At 53.2% G+C, this 16,359-nt stretch overlaps 1 protein-coding gene across 6 annotated transcripts in view; it reads left to right on the plus strand.

The window, feature by feature from the left end:
- The window catches only part of PFKFB3 (6-phosphofructo-2-kinase/fructose-2,6-biphosphatase 3), an 85,876-nt gene that overhangs the window by 20,519 nt on the left and 48,998 nt on the right, over positions 1-16,359 (plus strand). The gene's annotated exons all lie outside the window — the stretch shown is intronic.

The raw sequence follows: 16,359 nt of genomic DNA on the forward strand, positions 1-16,359 counted from the left end.
ATTGGATGGAAAAAATGATTGGTGGACTGGAAAGCAGAAGTAGATTCAGCTGAACTGAAAATTAGTGCGTCAGAAGCCCCAGGTGAGGTGGTCTCTTTTAGTACTGCATCTGAGCTTTCACTGGCAAAACCAGACATTAGGGGAAAACAAGGAAAAATATTTTTTCTTGGCATCCTATATTTAGTATATAATGTACCAGTGAAATGAGAGCAAAATAAAGACGCGTTTAGGATGGAAAAGATTCAGACAAGTTACTAGGCTCACGCCCTCTGGCAGAGGGTCTGGGGAGTGAGGGGGACTGAAGGATGAGGAAGGTAGCTGAAAGAATTTAATGTTATCAGATACAAGAAACAGTGGTGAGTAACGAAATAGAAAACCTAGGTTTCAGTAACTCTCGATGAGTAATTTTAAAATATGTATAACTAAAATCCTAGATAATCTCAAGATGGAAGGTTGTCAAGATGGAAGGTTGCAGAGGGAAGAGAGAGGAGGGCAAAAAAAAAGCCCTATATGGATCGGATGCCAACATTCCATCCTACATATTGCAGGGGAGGAAAGAAATTTTCCCTCCACCCTTCTGGGTCGTTGGCTGAGGACTCCCCCTCCAACAAAAAAAAGATTAATAGGAAAAAAAATTTTAAATGATGGACGTACGTGTACCCACAAAGATATGAGATTCAAAAGGCTGCCAGGCAGTTGAGGCTTATATACCCTCCTGAGCTAAGGCCAGGGATGGGGGTCTGGGGACTTCTCAGGGGAGGAAGGCAGTTCGCTGGAAGGCGGGGGGGGGGGGGGGAGGCGGGGGGGGGGAAGGGGGTGGTCCACAGTCCCCCGCCCTGCAGACAGGTGTCTCAGGTGAAGAAGTGCTGCTTCCCAGAAAGAGTCCCCCCCCCTCTAATGTAAATTCCCCTTGTAAAAGGGTAACTTCTCCTGTGTCTGCGGTTTCTCAAAAATAACCAGCTCAAAATAACCCTTAAGCCAAGAGGCATATTTTGGTGTGGCAGATTCTGCCGCCCTTGATACAACTCCTGGAGCCAGGCTGTGGGGACGGAGGTGGGCAGGTACCGTGGGATAAGGCGGGGCAGGCGGGCAGGGCTGTGCGGCGTCTCCCGGGCGGGAGGCCAGGCAGCAGCCTGCAGGTGGAGCCCTGCTCTAGCTGCCGCCTCGCCCTCCTGGGGCTGATGGCCTGCGCGCAGGTCAGCTGAGCCGGGCCGCCCCTGGCGAGGTCACTCCCGGACACGAGGCAGCGGCGGGGCGGGGCCTGGCGGGCGGGGCAGGACCGGGTGTGCGGTCGGGCGCGCGGATTGGCTGTCAACGCGGCGCACGGGCCGGTCAGCGCGCGCCCCGGCCCGCCCCACGCAGCGTTCACGTGGCGCCACCCCAGCCTGCCCCGCGGCGCGGGTCCTGCACGTGGGCGCGGCGTGTACCGCGCGCTGCCGCGCACCCCGCGCTGCTTCCCCTCCCCGCGGCTTGGTTTTATTTTCCGGCCAAGGGTTTCTTCCGAGAAGGCCTGAGAGTGGCTGAGCTTTGTTAAAGCGCCAGAGGAACTATGTCGGCAGGTGGCTTGCCGAACCCGGGCGGTGCCAGGCGGGGGCGGGGTGCGCGCCGCAGAAGAGGAAGGGGATCCGGGGAGGCATTAAAAAGAGCCCTGGACGCGGGAGATTGCGTAAGCGCGTGCAGTGTTTTTATTTTCGGGAAGTAAACAGTGCAAGTGCCACGCGCTGCGTTTTCCTGCCCGGCAGAAAGACATACCAAACCCGCTGATTGTGCACGCGATGTTCCGTGTGACATCGTGTAAACAGCCCGCACAGCCACCCTGAGAGGACGCCTCCCGAGGGTCGGGGGCCTCAGTGAACCCCAGAAACCGCAGCCACCCCTGCATGCAAGCTCTCTCAGCCCTCTCCCCTACCCCCGGGTTGAGGCCCGGGCCTGACCCCGAGCTGAGCAATTCCCCTCAGCCCGCATCCCAGCCCTCCCCTTCCCCCAGAGCCTAGAATGAGTTGGGACCGTGGCTACATACGACTCTTCTCTCTGAAGTTAACTTTCGCAGAGTGACTCAGCTAGTGGAGGGTCAGGAAACCAAGTCATATGAGGAGTGGCTGAAGAACTGTGGTGTTTAGCCCAGACAGGCCTCGGGGGCACACGAGCCCAGCTGCAAATATGTGAAGGACTCTCAGATTGCTCTGGTTCCCCGTGCTGCCTGAGCTGACAGAACAGAGATGTTTACAGGAGGTGAATTTCAGGTCAATTACAGAGACGGGGCAGGGAAGAAAGTTGATGGCATTTTCTCCAGGAACCTGGTACAGCTAGGTGTTTACATGTATCAGTAGGAAAATGGTGGCGCTTAGATTCAAACTCTGATCTGCCAGATTCCAGAGCCCTTGCCTTTTCAGTTTTCACGATGTATCTGCTTTTAATGGGATGGGTTACTTTGGGGGTAATGACAGTGCCAAAGGGTTTCTGCAGTGATGGAGTGCGTTGGACTGGAGGATAGTGGTGTCACTGATTCTCTAGCTCCGATGAAGAGGGAGGTTGTCCTGGGCCAGACAGGATGCCACGGCTACCTGAGAAGGAGGAGGCCCCCTATCTCACCAGCAAGTCAGATTTTCCAGCCACGCACATCTCTGATCCATTGTCCCTGCAAGTGCTCTCACACTTGTTACAGCAATCTTTTTTTTTTTTTTTTTTTTGTTTGCCGTACGCGGGCCTCTCACTGTTGTGGCCTCTCCCGTTGCGGAGCACAGGCTCCGGACGCGCAGGCTCAGCGGCCATGGCTCACGGGCCCAGCCGTTCCACGGCATGTGGGATCTTCCCGGACCGGGGCACGAACCCGTGTCCCCTGCATCGGCAGGCGGACTCTCAACCACTGTGCCACCAGGGAAGCCCTGTTACAGCAATCTTGACTTTGAGTTTAACAGATGGGATCACAGTATCCAACGGTCGTCACTCTTTGTCATGGCCTCCCAGTCCTCTTTTTGCATCTGCCCCTCTGCCCCTTGCCCACTCTGTCTGCCTAGACCTGGCTAAAAGTGGGACCAACGCAGTAAGAGCTGAGGACTGGGGGAACAAATAACTCTGACCTGAGTACATGTCAGCCCTCCAGGCAGCATGAGACACAGCGCCCTGACAAGTCAGGAGGGGAGCGCCCGGGCTGGTTGGAGTCTCTCTGTGGCCCTCAGTGCCTCATAGTTCAGACTTTAAGCCTCTAGGGAAGATGCATAGAGGAGGTGGCCCTCCCTGAGGTCTTGGGCTCATTTTATGAATTAATAGCTTCATGCTTTCTGAAAAGACAAGAGTACTTTACGAGTCAGTTTTTGTCTCCACTGCATGTATTAAATTGTTCAGTGTATCCCATTTTAGCATCCCTGGGAGGAAGGTAGGGGTATGAAATGCCTGTAAAGAATCTGGGTTTTCTTGGATCTCTAGCGGACCTGGTTACAATTTCTTTCTTTTTTTTTTTAAACATCTTTATTGGAGTATAATTGCTTTACAATGGTGTGTTAGTTTCTGCTTTATAACAAAGTAAATCAGTTATACATATGTTCCCATATCTCTTCCCTCTTGCATCTCCGTCCCTCCCACCCTCCCTATCCCACCCCTCTAGGTGGTCACAAACCACTGAGCTGATCTCCCTGTGCTATGCGGCTGCTTCCCAGTAGCTATTTTATGTTTGGTAGTGTATATATGTCCATGCCACTCTCTCACTTCCTGGTTACAATTTCTTATTTAAAAAACCCAGTGAGAAAATACCAAGCTGAGCCCTCTTCCCCCAGAGGAACTTGTCTGAGGCTTCTTCTGCCCTGGACACAGTTTTTAGAGCTCTGGAGGCTATTTCTGAAGGTCCACTCTCCTTCCTTTTAGTAAATCTCCTGATTTTTCATCCTTAACCTCCTGGGTCCTCCTCTCTCCTCTGCCTCCAGGGTATCAAGGCGTTGGTCGTCTCCCAGGCAGCCCAGCCCAGCCCTAATCAACAGGGTAGAGAGGGGGAAATGTTTCTGTCTGCTTGCCTCCTGGTCCGTTTCTCCCACAGCTTGCATTTTAACTGATAAACACCCTAGGGTTAGGGTAGGGGCCAAGGTTAAGTCACAGCGCTCTTCTTTCCCTAGCTTTCCCCCCCCCACCCCCGCAACGTTCACATCCTAAAGGGCAGCTGGGGGGGGGTAGCTGTGGAGGTGGAGGTGATGAGTGCTTTGGAAGCTAGCCGTGAGACACCTCACTTCTGTTCGTGCTTACTGAGCCAGAGTCCTGCTCCCCGCCCGATGGTCTTTGTATTCACTTATAATTCATTCAGTAAGGGATTCGGTCAATAAGATCAAACCCCACAGGCTTTGTGCTGGAGGCTGGGATTGCAAGCAAGAGAGGTGGGATATTGCTTCGAGTTCTGGAGTCACGCTTCCTGGGCTCACACGCCAGCCGCGTGACCTTGGGGAAGTTCCTTCATGTCTCTGTGCCTCAGTTTCCTCCCCCGTCAGCCGAGTGGGGTGGTCCTGAGGATGAAGCAGGAAGCACTCCAGTCTGGGCCTGGCACGTGCTCGGTGCTCCACAGCCGGTGCCCTCAGTCCAGCGATGACAGCTCTGCGGTTGCTGCTGCCACCCGCTTCTGAGTGAGCTTCAGTGGGTTGGACGACGGGGGGCGGGGGGGAGCGGTCAGCACTGCAGCTGCTGCCGCCTGGAGGTCTCACTGCCCTTCCAGGCCCGATTGATCCTGACACCCAGGACTGCCCTGTGGGAAGGCAGGTGGTCCGCGGTGCCGATTGTCTAGGAAACTTACTAGTGATCCATTTGCCTGGGACCGCACCTCCCAAAGTGGTCATCGGCGGAACGCCCCCCTGCCCGCCTCCCCAGATTCTCCAGCAGGGACCCCCTCGTGCTTTCCCGGGTGCAGCTGATGGGGTGGTCCCTCTGCCTGGGGGCGAAAAGTTTCTCCAGTTTTCCTCACTCGCACACCTGTGGGGTTGTAATGGGGTCTCTGGTGGCTACAAGCAGAGCTGGATCTTAACTTCAGTGGAAATAGGAGTGAAAGGGGCTCAAAACCGGGCCACAATCATTGCAGTTGCTGGGAGCCGGGAGGAGACGTCCATCCTCAGTAGATACAGAGCAGACCTGTGTTCCCGCTGGATTTTTTATTTTGATCTTGGGCCTTTGTTCCTTAGGCCTCCAGCGGGCAGGGTGTGTGTGTGTGTGTGTGTGTGTGTGTGTGTGTGTGTGTGTGTGTGTGTGTGTGTGTGTGTGTGTGTGTGTGTGTGTGTGTGTGTGTGTGTGTGTGTGTGGGTGTGTGTGGGTGTGTGTGTGTGTGTGTGTGTGTGTGTGTGTGTGTGTGTGTGTGTACTTGCCCTGCTGACTGGTGGGTCTGGGCGAGGAACTGGGAGAAAGGGGTAGTTTTCTGAGGTCCAGGGAGAGGCTCACAAGTGTCAAGAATCTTTAAAAATCCTTCGAAAAAATGCAGCATCCTTAAATGCGTATGTAATGGCAAAATCCCAGCCTTTGGGCTTGCTACAAAATTTGCAACAAGGGTCAGAGACCCTAGGGAGGACTGGCCCTGGCCTGACTCCCAACTTTATGTTTTTATGAAGTTTTAGTTTTGTAGATGTGCATTTCCTTAAACCTTCACCAGCCTCTTTGAGGTTCTGGGTCTGTACACTAGAAGACTGACGTTCTTACTGGTAGTATGTATGGCTTGCTCTCTGGAAAGACTTGACTTTTCCTATTCCCTGTTTGTACGAACCTTAAATTAGTAACACTTTGGGAATCTTTTTTTGCAGCGAATTTCCTGGATGTCTGTTTGTGGTTATTTTGAAGTGGCAGGGCTGGGGGGATGTGCCTTGGGGGCCTGCCCGCCGGTTCTCTGAGGAGGTGGTTTTGCTTTCAAGCAGAACCAGGTTTACCATCTCCTGGAGCTCCAGAAATAGATCCTTATTCCAAGATAGTAGGCAGCCTGCTAGAAGCAATTAAAAAACCTCTGTCGTTTGATCCTCATCTTATCTTGAGAAACTGCTTGGAGTGTCTGGTGATCCAGAAATCAGAAAGAGTGTGGATTGCTTTCACATCAAAAGAGATACCTATCTTCCAAGCTCACTCCCACTCTCTTCCACTCGTCATGTATGCTTGCTTTCGTGCCCCTGTAACAAATGAAATACAGAAAGATGAACGTTTAAACGGGAGTGGAAACTTTCAGCCACACATATTCCTGAGGCCATCGGTGGTGCAAATGGGACGGTTAAGAACAAGAGTGGTGGGGGTGATACCGGGGCGTGAGCGCTTGCTGAGAAGCCAGAGGAGAGGACTGCTGCCAGGACCCCAACTGAACCTCCGTGCTGAGTATTCCTCCTTAATCCTGCAGCCGGGAAAGGCAGGGTGTATGCCTGTGTCCTTCCTCAGCCCCCAAAGGATGACTTCAAGTGCAGGAAGAAAATACTGCAACTTCTCTTTCTACTTATTATTAACTCATCCTTTTTAATTTCTAATTTTCAAGCAAGTTTTATAACGTACATAATATATCAGCGCAGTAGCACCTGTATATAATTTACAACTAAAGACGTATCTTATTGGGGGGTAGTGATTTGTGATCAGAGAAGTTGGGAGGCCACTGCTCAGAGAAATGATGACACAGCAGGGAGAGAACAGTGCTTTGCAAACTTGAATGCACGTGACTCATTGGAGATGTAGTTGAAATGCAAATTTGTGTTCAATAGGTCTGGGCTGGAGTTCCCCCTTCTGCAGTTGGAGGGTTGACTCAGAAGGAGGGAAATGGTGTTTCTCCCCTCCCCCCCCCATTTTTTTTTGCCACAGTATCCATTCATCCGGTGTCTTAGTCATAGAGTGTAACCTGGAAGCCAGCAGGGGGTCAGGAACAGATATTCTGGAACCTCCTCCCCAGAATGTCCCAGCCTTTCCCCTGGCGCTGCATGGAAGTCCCTGTGTGGTAAATATCAAAGAGGTCCTGGCATCTGTTCCCATCAGGGATGTGTCATTGCCCTGGGTCATATGACGTTGCTTTGCTTGGTCCAGATGGCCCTAACCCTCTGCAGTGCAGAGGGAGAGGAGGGGGAGGGGGAGGGGAGGGGAGGGAGGAGGTGAGCGAACAGGTACGCCCCGTTAAAGCCGGCCCCCGCCCCTCCTGCCTTCTGTGCATTCCCCGCACTTCCCTTCCCTTGCCGGCCTTGTCTGGGCACTCTGAGACACAGTTGACACGGTTGGTACCTACCGCTTCTAACGTTAACTAACATTGGCAAAGCACATTTCGACACTGCTGCCTAAAAACCACAGCTCCCCGGGCCTAGAATTCCTTTTACCACTTTGTAAATGAGGAAGCTGAGGCCCTGAGTGGTCAGCCGACTCATCTAAGATTGCAGGGCTGGGCAGCAGTGGAGCAGGGCAGGCTCTTCCCGCTGCGTGCTCGCTTGTTCTTTATGTTGGAATAAAAACTTGCTTCTATTCTAGGAGCCAGTGAGAGCTAAGAGGATTGAGTTTTTGAGGACTTCAATCCTCCATTCATTCATCAGATAAGTATCTAGGATGTGTCCAGTCTTAAGTGTTCAGAATTCAGGGATGAACAAGGCAGTCCTTGGCCTTAAGGAGGGAAACAGAGGAGCAAAGATGCATCTACCAGCCTGTTGGGTGCCGTGATGGGGTCAGGTTTCTGTGCTGCTGCGGGTTCCCGTTGCCATGGAAGGAGCAGCAGAGAAGGTGAACTGGCGGAGCGTTTAGGCTGAGACCGCAGGGTCTCAGCAAGATAAGGGGGGGTGGGGGGAGGGGGATGGCAGCAGGGGACTCAGTGTGCAGACACTGGAATTTCTCCTCAATTCGACTGAAACAGAAACGATGGTGATTAATACATTTGAAACTTCATAACGATACTCCTAATGATTTATGCTGGTTGTTATGTCTTTTGGCTAAATCAGCCTATTTACCCACTAAGGAAGGTCCCTCTTGAACGCTGCTAATATTGTTTGTTCTGAAATTTACTTTGCTGTTAATACAGTGGCTCCCTTTTCTGTTGACTCGTGTTTGCATGCTGTAGTTCCCCCATCCTTTTACTTTTTTTTTTTTTTTTTTTTTTGCGTTATGCGGGCCTCTCACTGTAGTGGCCTCTCCCGTTGTGGAGCACAGGCTCCGGACGCGCAGGCTCAGCGGCCATGGCTCACGGGCCCAGCCGCTCCGCGGCACGTGGGATCTTCCCGGACCGGGGCACGAACCCGTGTCTCCTGCATCGGCAGACGGACTCTCAACCACTGCGCCACCAGGGAAGCCCCATCCTTTTACTTTTAATGATGCATGTCTTCATACTTAAGCCGCATTTCTTTTCGTGGGGCTTGCTTTTTCTTTTTATCCAGTGTGACGTGTCTCTTAAGTAGTGTTTGACCATTTGCACGTAACGTAGCTGTGAATTGTCCTCAAGCACAAGAACAGAAATGTCCCCTCCGGGAACCGAGGTGGGAGGATTTTCTTCCAGTCTGTTCTGGGCCAGAGTCTGGATTGGGTTCGACCTGCTGGCTCTAAAGAATATTTCCCCAGCATTGGGCCCCAGAGTCTGTGACCTCGGGTCTGGAGCCCATGGAGCTCGGTCTTCAGGTTTGGGAAAGGAGTTGACTGTGAACAGACAGCACAGGCCCCACCGTCCCCATCCTCACACCCATGTCTCGCCATTTAGAAGCCCCACCTTCCCCCTTCAAACCCCTCTGGCTAGAAAAAGCCCACTCAGGAGGCTCGTAAGCCCACTTCCTCCATGAAGCCTTCCTGGGCTGCTGACTGATGTACAAAGGGGTTTGGCTGTGGAAGGCACGTGCATTCAACACCAGCCTTGTGGTGGCCCAGAGTGTGGTAAGCTTCCCCAACACAGCATGAGAAGAGTCTCTTTGAAAAGAGAATTTCTAACGCTTTCCCTGAAGCCTCAAATGTAACAGCCAGGCCTGGTTTGGCACGTCCTGAAGCACAAGGGGTGGCCCTGGGCGTGGGAAAGGTGGACATCCCCCCCCTGTGTCTGCAGCATCCGAATGGAAGGTTGCTCTCCAGGTAAACATCTGAATGCCCTGTTGATGCATCCGGTCACCACTCAGCGTCCTTGTGGTTCAAACACTAAATTCTCAGACCCCTAACGAGACCCAGCAGTCAGTGGGTTGGGAGACATAAGAGGCTTGGTTTCTGACAAGGACCAGGAACACATGGCAGGTGATGGGTCACCAGGACCTGGGCACTGAGGACCAGAGTGATTTACCAGCCCCCCAAGGCCAAACAGCACCTGGGAAACAGCAGCAGGACAAGATCCTCCACCTCCAGGAGTGCTGGAGCACGTCTGCCCTGTCGCTCCCCAGGAAAGGCCCCTCCGTGATGAGCCTGTCTTCACGACCTGCTCAGTCACCAAGGCCCGTTATTCAGGCCTCCCAGGACCCCCTCACACATTCTTCCATCTGGGGACGTCCTCCTCTCTCACCCCTGTGCTCCCCCTTCCCGCACTTGACACTTCAGATTTCCCCTCACAACACTTCCTCCACGAAGCCTTCCCAGACTGCTCGTGGAAGAATTGAGCGTTCTCCTCGCTCCTTCCACCAGGCCCTCACACACTTCTGTAACAGTCACTGCTTGTGTTCGTGTCTGTGTCCGCAGCGGCCCATGGAAGGTGGATGTGAGATTCCGTAGCCTCTGTGTTCCCAGGGCCGAGTGCATCTAAACTGGAGGGAGAGCTTGTCAAGAAGGCTGTGCGTGCTGTCGGCGTCTTGTGTGTGTCTAGCCCGTCAGCGTATACTTTCAGCACCCACGTTCTGGGGGGCTATGCTGCCCGCTGTGTTGGATGCAGAGAGAACATTCAGGCTCTGAACACACACGCACAACACAGATCCACGCATGTGAAAAGGTGCAGACAGGATGCCAGTGTTTGATGTTGTACAGGAAATAAAAGCTCACGGGAACAACAAGGGAGAGATGCTAAGAGACACGGAGGACATGTAGGGATTGGACAGAAAGGAGGAAAGGGATTTCCGGAGGGTTGCTCTGTAGAAAAGCAGAGACAGGCCGGGGGGGGGGGGGGTGGGGTGGGGGGTGGAGGGTGAAGGGGGTGGGGGAGGGCATGTCTGGGGGAAGAAGCAGATCTCTGGCCAAAGTGGAGGAGGCGCAGGGGAGAGAGGCCCCTGCAGAGGACCTGCAGTGAAGACTGAGGAGGTTGGAAGTGGTCTAAGGGGAAGTAGGGAGCCAGTGATAGTTCCTGAGCAGGGGGAAGGACAGAGCTGAAGTACCGTTTTAGGAGATGAGTGTGTGAGCGGTGTGTACGTTGGACTGGAATAGGGAGGCTGGGGGAGGAGATGGGAAGTGACGACCTGTGGTTTCAGGAGCTTCGAGGGCTTATATCTGACAGGAGACAGTAGGAAAGGAGAACACAGATCACTTGTATGAGTGACCTTACGTAAAATAGGGTCTGGTGACTAATTAGCCGTGGGGATTGGAGGGGCCTGGAGGAACAGGTTATGGTCAGAGGAGGGACCAGGGATCACCAGTTGGGCTTCTAACCTCCCTGAGCCTCAGTTTCCTTGTCTGCACACTCAGGGAGCTGGGGCTTGGTGACTCATCCTGGTCTCCTGGCACACGCCTGCTGTTTACATCGTTTCACTGACCAGGCCTGTTTACCGGAAGCCCAGCCCTCCCTGATCTCTTCCCGTCTGGCCGCATCACCTACTTTTCCCATTCATCCAGCATGGGGCTTCTTAGAAGAGTCCCAGCACCCCCAGCACCTGGCCTGGTCTTGGCCCGGCTGTCCAGGCAGCGTGTCCCCAGGTGCAGCTCAGGTTCCGTCGAGTGAGGGTGGCCACAGCCCGGGCTGACCTCCTGGGCCTGCTGCCTGGAGCTGCCCGAGGCCCCGGCCAAGGAGGCTGAGATGGAGCCCAGCTATCAGGCACATGGTCATCCCTGCCCCGGACCGTGGGGACTGGCCGGCGAGGCCGGAACTGAGCGCTTTCGGTATGGCGGGACGAAGGGCGGGTGTGAGGCCACCTGGCGCTCTGTGAGGCCCAGGGGCTCTGAGTTCCCAGTCTGCAGGCTTTGCGGGTGATGCCCGGACCTGGGGTCCTGGCGAGCCTCAGGCATGGGCCTGTTTGGTTTTTTTCAGTGGAGATGAATCGGACCCAGCGTCTCTCCTCGGACACCAGCATCACCTCTTCTCGGGTTCCCGCACATGAGGGAAATCTCTCTTTTTCATAGGGAGAAGCAGGAGGCCGCTATTGAAGTGGTGATAAATTACTGACAGATTGTGAAAAATTACTGACAGATTGTGAAACGTTGTCTCGGTCTTGCTCTGCGCCCTCTGTCCTTTTTCTCTGCAGTTTCAGGCTCTTTCAGGGGCAGATTGCCAGGTGTCACGGTCAGAATCCCAACGCATCGAGCACTTAGTTCGTGCAGGTGTCGTCCTGGATGTTTGCGTGCACACATTCAAGCTCAAGGAGTGAGGTCCTAGCATCCTCAGCCCCGTTTCACAGAGGGTGTCGCTGGGCATGGGGAGGGATAGAGCCCAGAGTGATGGCCACTCCCCGTGTCACTGGAGCTGGAACGTGACCAGGAAGTTTGGCTCCGGAGCCCTTACCCAGGAAACGGCGTTGCTCCATGAAAGTCACTGTGGAGGAAGGAGAAAGAAAAACCAAACAAACCAGAAAGGGCTTTAATGTGGAAACACAGATATACATCTCATTGTGTTCAGAAGAAGAGGCGATCCAAATGGTCAGGGAGCAATGAAAAGCGACTCCATCTCCCTAGTCATCTAGGAAATCAAATTAAAGCCACCATCAGACCCTTGAACAATGTAGGGGTTAGGGGTGCTGACACCCCCCACCCCCACCCCCACATAGTCGAGAATCCACCTACTGCTATCTCTGCCTCAAAAACAGAGGAATTGATAAGTGACTCACCCAAGGGCAGGAAGCTGACACAGTTTGGAGCGAATCAGGACTCAAACCCTTGTTCTTTTGATTCCACGTATCATGATCTCTGAGTGCCACAAATGTTTCCCCACCCTTAGTTAATTTAAGGGTCTGTAAAATGAAAACACAGGTACTCGCTTTATTGAAAAAACTCCACATAAAAGTGGACCCACACAGTTCAAACACATATTGTTCAGGGGTCAACTGTCTGTCCCTGTTTCAGCCAGGATGGCTAAAAAGAAAGAGACCAAGTATTGAGGAGACTAGAGTGACAGGAACGCTCGTCTGGAGGTGAAAATTGCTATCATCATTTTGGAAAATGCTTTGGCCATATTTACTGAACTGTGGTCCAGCAGCTGCAGCCCTCGGCGTAGACCCACAGGAATCGTTTATGTGCCCAGACCTGCGAGAACGTTCCCAGCGGCATGATCGGAAGAGCCCCCCGGTGGAAACCATTCAGCGTTCCAGCAACATGGAGAAAGAAATTGTGGTACATTGTGCAATGGAACAGTGATCACGAAGGAACCACGGCTGTAAGAGGCGACACAAAAGAGTCTCATGGGCACAGCGTCGAGTGCATAAAGCCAGACCCAGGAGAACGGTAATGTGCTGCTCTGCTGACGTAGCGCTTGAACCAAACAGACTAATGCATTATCATAAGTGGGTGGTGACTGGCAAGGGCACGGGGCTCCTGGGGTTCCGGGAAGTGACCTAGTTCTTGCGCGGGCGATGGTTACGCAGGCGGGTTCACCTGGAGCTTTATCGAGGGGTGCATTTTTGTACGTATGTTACAAAAATGAGAATGAGATGTTGATTTTAAAAATGGCTCGGGGGATTGGAAACCTGGGTTCTAGCTGCCGCCAACTTGTGAGTGCCTCGGGCCAGCCACCTCCCTCTGGATCCACTTTTCTGGGAAGTTGATGGCCCGGACTAGGTGGTTTGCAGATCTCTCAGGGCCGCAGAACCATCTCTTTAAACAAAACGTCACCTGAAGTCTAAGTACATGAAACAGATCGAGTGGGTTGGGAAGAAATCGGGGATGAAATCAGGACGGGAGATGCAGGTGCTGTCTGGCCAGGGCTGGGGAAAGCAGATGGGAGCCCCCTGACTGCGTGCTCTTGGGGGCTTTCCGAGCTGGGCTTCCTGGGCTGGGAGCAACTCTGAGGCCTCCTAATGACTCCGGTGTGCAGCGCTAAGAGCGCCTGCAGGGAGCCACCCCAGCGCTTGTGGTTCTGCAGTGGCTTCTTACAGGACACACTTCCGAGCTCTACAGTCAGCCCGAACCGGGAGGGTTCGGGCTAACTGCATTGCTCTGTCTCTCAGTGGACAGAAATTCAGCCGCTACCTGGTGACTGACATGCAGCCATTCACATCTTTGTATGAATTCCTCGTACCAGATTCTCTTTCCCCTACGCATAACAGACTCCAGTAAAACCCAGTTAATGGGAAGCTTTGGATGCAAGCATGGGGAGTATGGAAAACTCTGGGAGGTGGAGTGCATCGCAGAGAGCTCCGGGCACCTGCAGGGGTGCACGTGAGGGTGGATGTGAGAAGTGGGGCTGGTGTGAAGACCCCAAACGTGGGAGGGGCCCACGTACGGAGAAGCTCTTGTCGGACTTGGATGCCACCTGGGTAATAATGGGAAGCATGAGGCATCGAACACCAGCGATGCCCAGACTCAGAGAGAGAGCCCGTTTGTTTATTCAGGCCCCATTGCTTAGGCCTCTGTGGGCACACGCTGCCCAGCACAGCACCACCCACTCGTCCGGATGTTTACGGCACACCTACTGGGGGCTGGGCTTCGTTCGTCCCGAGGCTTCATTAGCGGCAGAAAGAAACAAACAAAAATCTCTGCCCTCATGGAGGAGATGAGACAATAAACAGGGTAACATAACACGCACGTTAATGGTGATAAGTGCGCAGGGGGGGAAATAAAACAGGAAAGAGGGGTGTGAAGTGTCGGGGGGATGTGTGTGTGTGCAAAATCATAGTGCCGGGGCGGGGGTGGGGGTGGGGGTGGTGGTATCACCGAGTGACTTCGGCAGGGGGTGCGGGAGGGGAGGAGGGGGCCTGTCACGTGGACAGAGAGCTCCTCCCGACACAGGGGCCTTTGGCGATTGCACTGGAATGCAGTCAGGTGTTATTTCTCCTGGGGGCAGGGAGTGGGCATCTTTGCCTTGAATTTGTCTGCTGGATCAAGGGATTTATTGCTTTTGGAGCAATTCCAGGCCTCACAGGGCAGGGCACGCGCGGAAGTGTCTGAGGCCCCCTGCGTGTGTTTGGCCCCTACTTGCCTCTTCTGGCCCAGAGGGCACCCTGCACTTCTGCTTCTGCACATTGGGCTGGTGGGATTTGATGTAGGACTTTGGTCACTGCTGACACCACTTTTTTTTTTTTTTTCTTTTTTTGCGGTACGCGGGCCTCTCACTGTTCTGGCCTCTCCTGTCGCGGAGCACAGGCTCAGTGGCCATGGCTCACGGGCCCAGCCGCTCCGCGGCATGTGGAATCTTCCCGGACCGGGGCACGAACCCGTGTCCCCTGCATCGGCAGGCGGACTCTCAACCACTGTGCCACCAGGGAAGCCCCACTTTTGAAACAAACTGCCTTGGGAAATGGTCTCTAGTCCCAGTCTCCTCCTCCCTACTCTGGTGACCGCTGTGGAAGGCTTCTCCACCACTCCGGGTCCTGGGACAAGTTATTTAATCTCTCTGAGATTGCATCCTTATCTCCAGAATAGCAATAGTTCCTACCCGGTTGGGTAGTTCTAAAGATGAGAGATAATCTCTTTTAAGTACTTAACACGATGCCTGGCACATTCAATAAAAGGGAGCTGTGATGAATTTATTGGCTAGCAATAAAAATAGCTAATACTTCCTGGGCTCTATTTTCTACCCTGTTTTACCAGTGAAGAAACTGGAGCACAGAGAGGTTAAGTTCTTGGTCCAAGGTCACACAGCTGGTAAATGGTGAATTTGAACCCAGGCAGTCTGGTTCCCACCAGGGAAGAGCAAGAGATGAAGGTGAAGCAGGCAAAAGCTTGAACTTGTAGGACCCTATGCTGCTCTTGAGCTCTCTCTCCAAGTCCCTTCGTCTGTGCTGGGAGCTTTCTGATCATTTATCAGCTAACAGTTTGTTCCCTTTGGTGCCGAAAGGCCACATCTACAAGCAGAAAGATTGGGGCATGGGGAGGAGACCCCCGGCTGGAGGAATTTTCCTGTCCCTCCTTCCTCTGCTCTGGGGTGTCACCATCAGTTCGGGCCCTCAGAGGATGGTGTGGAGGCCCAGGAAGGCAACGGGCAGAAGGTGGGGGAAGAGAAGGAACCCATCCCCCTGAGTTCTACCTGTCGGAGGCTGGGTTTTTGAATGGTGAGGAAGCTGGCGCCCCAGGAGCCCGAGGTGGACAGGAATCCTGTTGTCTGAGCGGGTAGGTACAGGAGGCACGAGCAGAGGTGTGCATGGGAGCCAGACTCAGTCAAGGCAGACAGCGGTGCTGGCGCTGGAACCCAGGGCTCCTGCCAGTTTGGTGAGTTGTGAGATGACCTCTGAGCCCCCTGAGTGACAATGAGGCACGTGACTAGCTCCAGATGGGGAGTGCCCTCTAACAGGCGTAGAGTGAGATCAATCTAAGTGACAGGTACGACTGCACGGGAATGATTGGACTCTCAGCACTCAGCCATTCAAAGTCACCAGCTTTTAGAAATGTCTGGAATTGGCGCTATTTTGAATGAACGAATGAATGAATGAGTGAGTGAATGATGTATATGTAAGTCAGTGTGGACTCCAGGGCAACAGGCAGTCCAAAGGCATTCAGACCGAGGGAAAAACATAGTACTATTTTTTTTCCCCTAAGGATAACGATAATACAGGCTTACTGTAGAAAGGGCAGGAAAGTACAACGAAAGAAAAGCATCACCCGCATTTCCCTAACATAGAGGTAGCTGTTGTTATCACTTCTGGGAATTTCCTACTTTTTTCCAAAAAGTTGATCCTGGGATGTATGCAGTTTGTACTCTGACTGCCTTACTTTTAAGAATTCAAACTTAAGATGGTCTACTCGGTTTATTTGTTCTCCGGAAAATGGCAAATTGTTGAATGTGTCCCTAAAACTAAGGCACATCCTAATCATATGCTATAGAGGCTGACCCTTGAACAGGCGTTTGTACACCCATGCACGTTCACCACAGCCAAAAGGGGGAGGCAGCCAAGTGCCCATGGACGGATGAATGCATTAATCCGCACAGTGGGATAATACTCGGCCTTTGTGGAAGAAAGGGCTTTGTGACATATGCTGCAGCACGTGTGAACTCTGAGGACATCACGCTAAGAGAAATGGGACAGTCACGAGAGGGCAAATACATGGATTCCACCTCTCTGAGGAATTCAGAGACAGGAAGTAGAATGCAGGTTACCAGGGCCGATGGAGAGGGGGAGGGGGACTTATCCTTTAGTGGGTGAGAGT

The sequence above is a fragment of the Tursiops truncatus genome, chromosome 2, assembly GCF_011762595.2.
Source record: "Tursiops truncatus isolate mTurTru1 chromosome 2, mTurTru1.mat.Y, whole genome shotgun sequence".
Taxonomy (NCBI): domain Eukaryota; kingdom Metazoa; phylum Chordata; class Mammalia; order Artiodactyla; family Delphinidae; genus Tursiops; species Tursiops truncatus.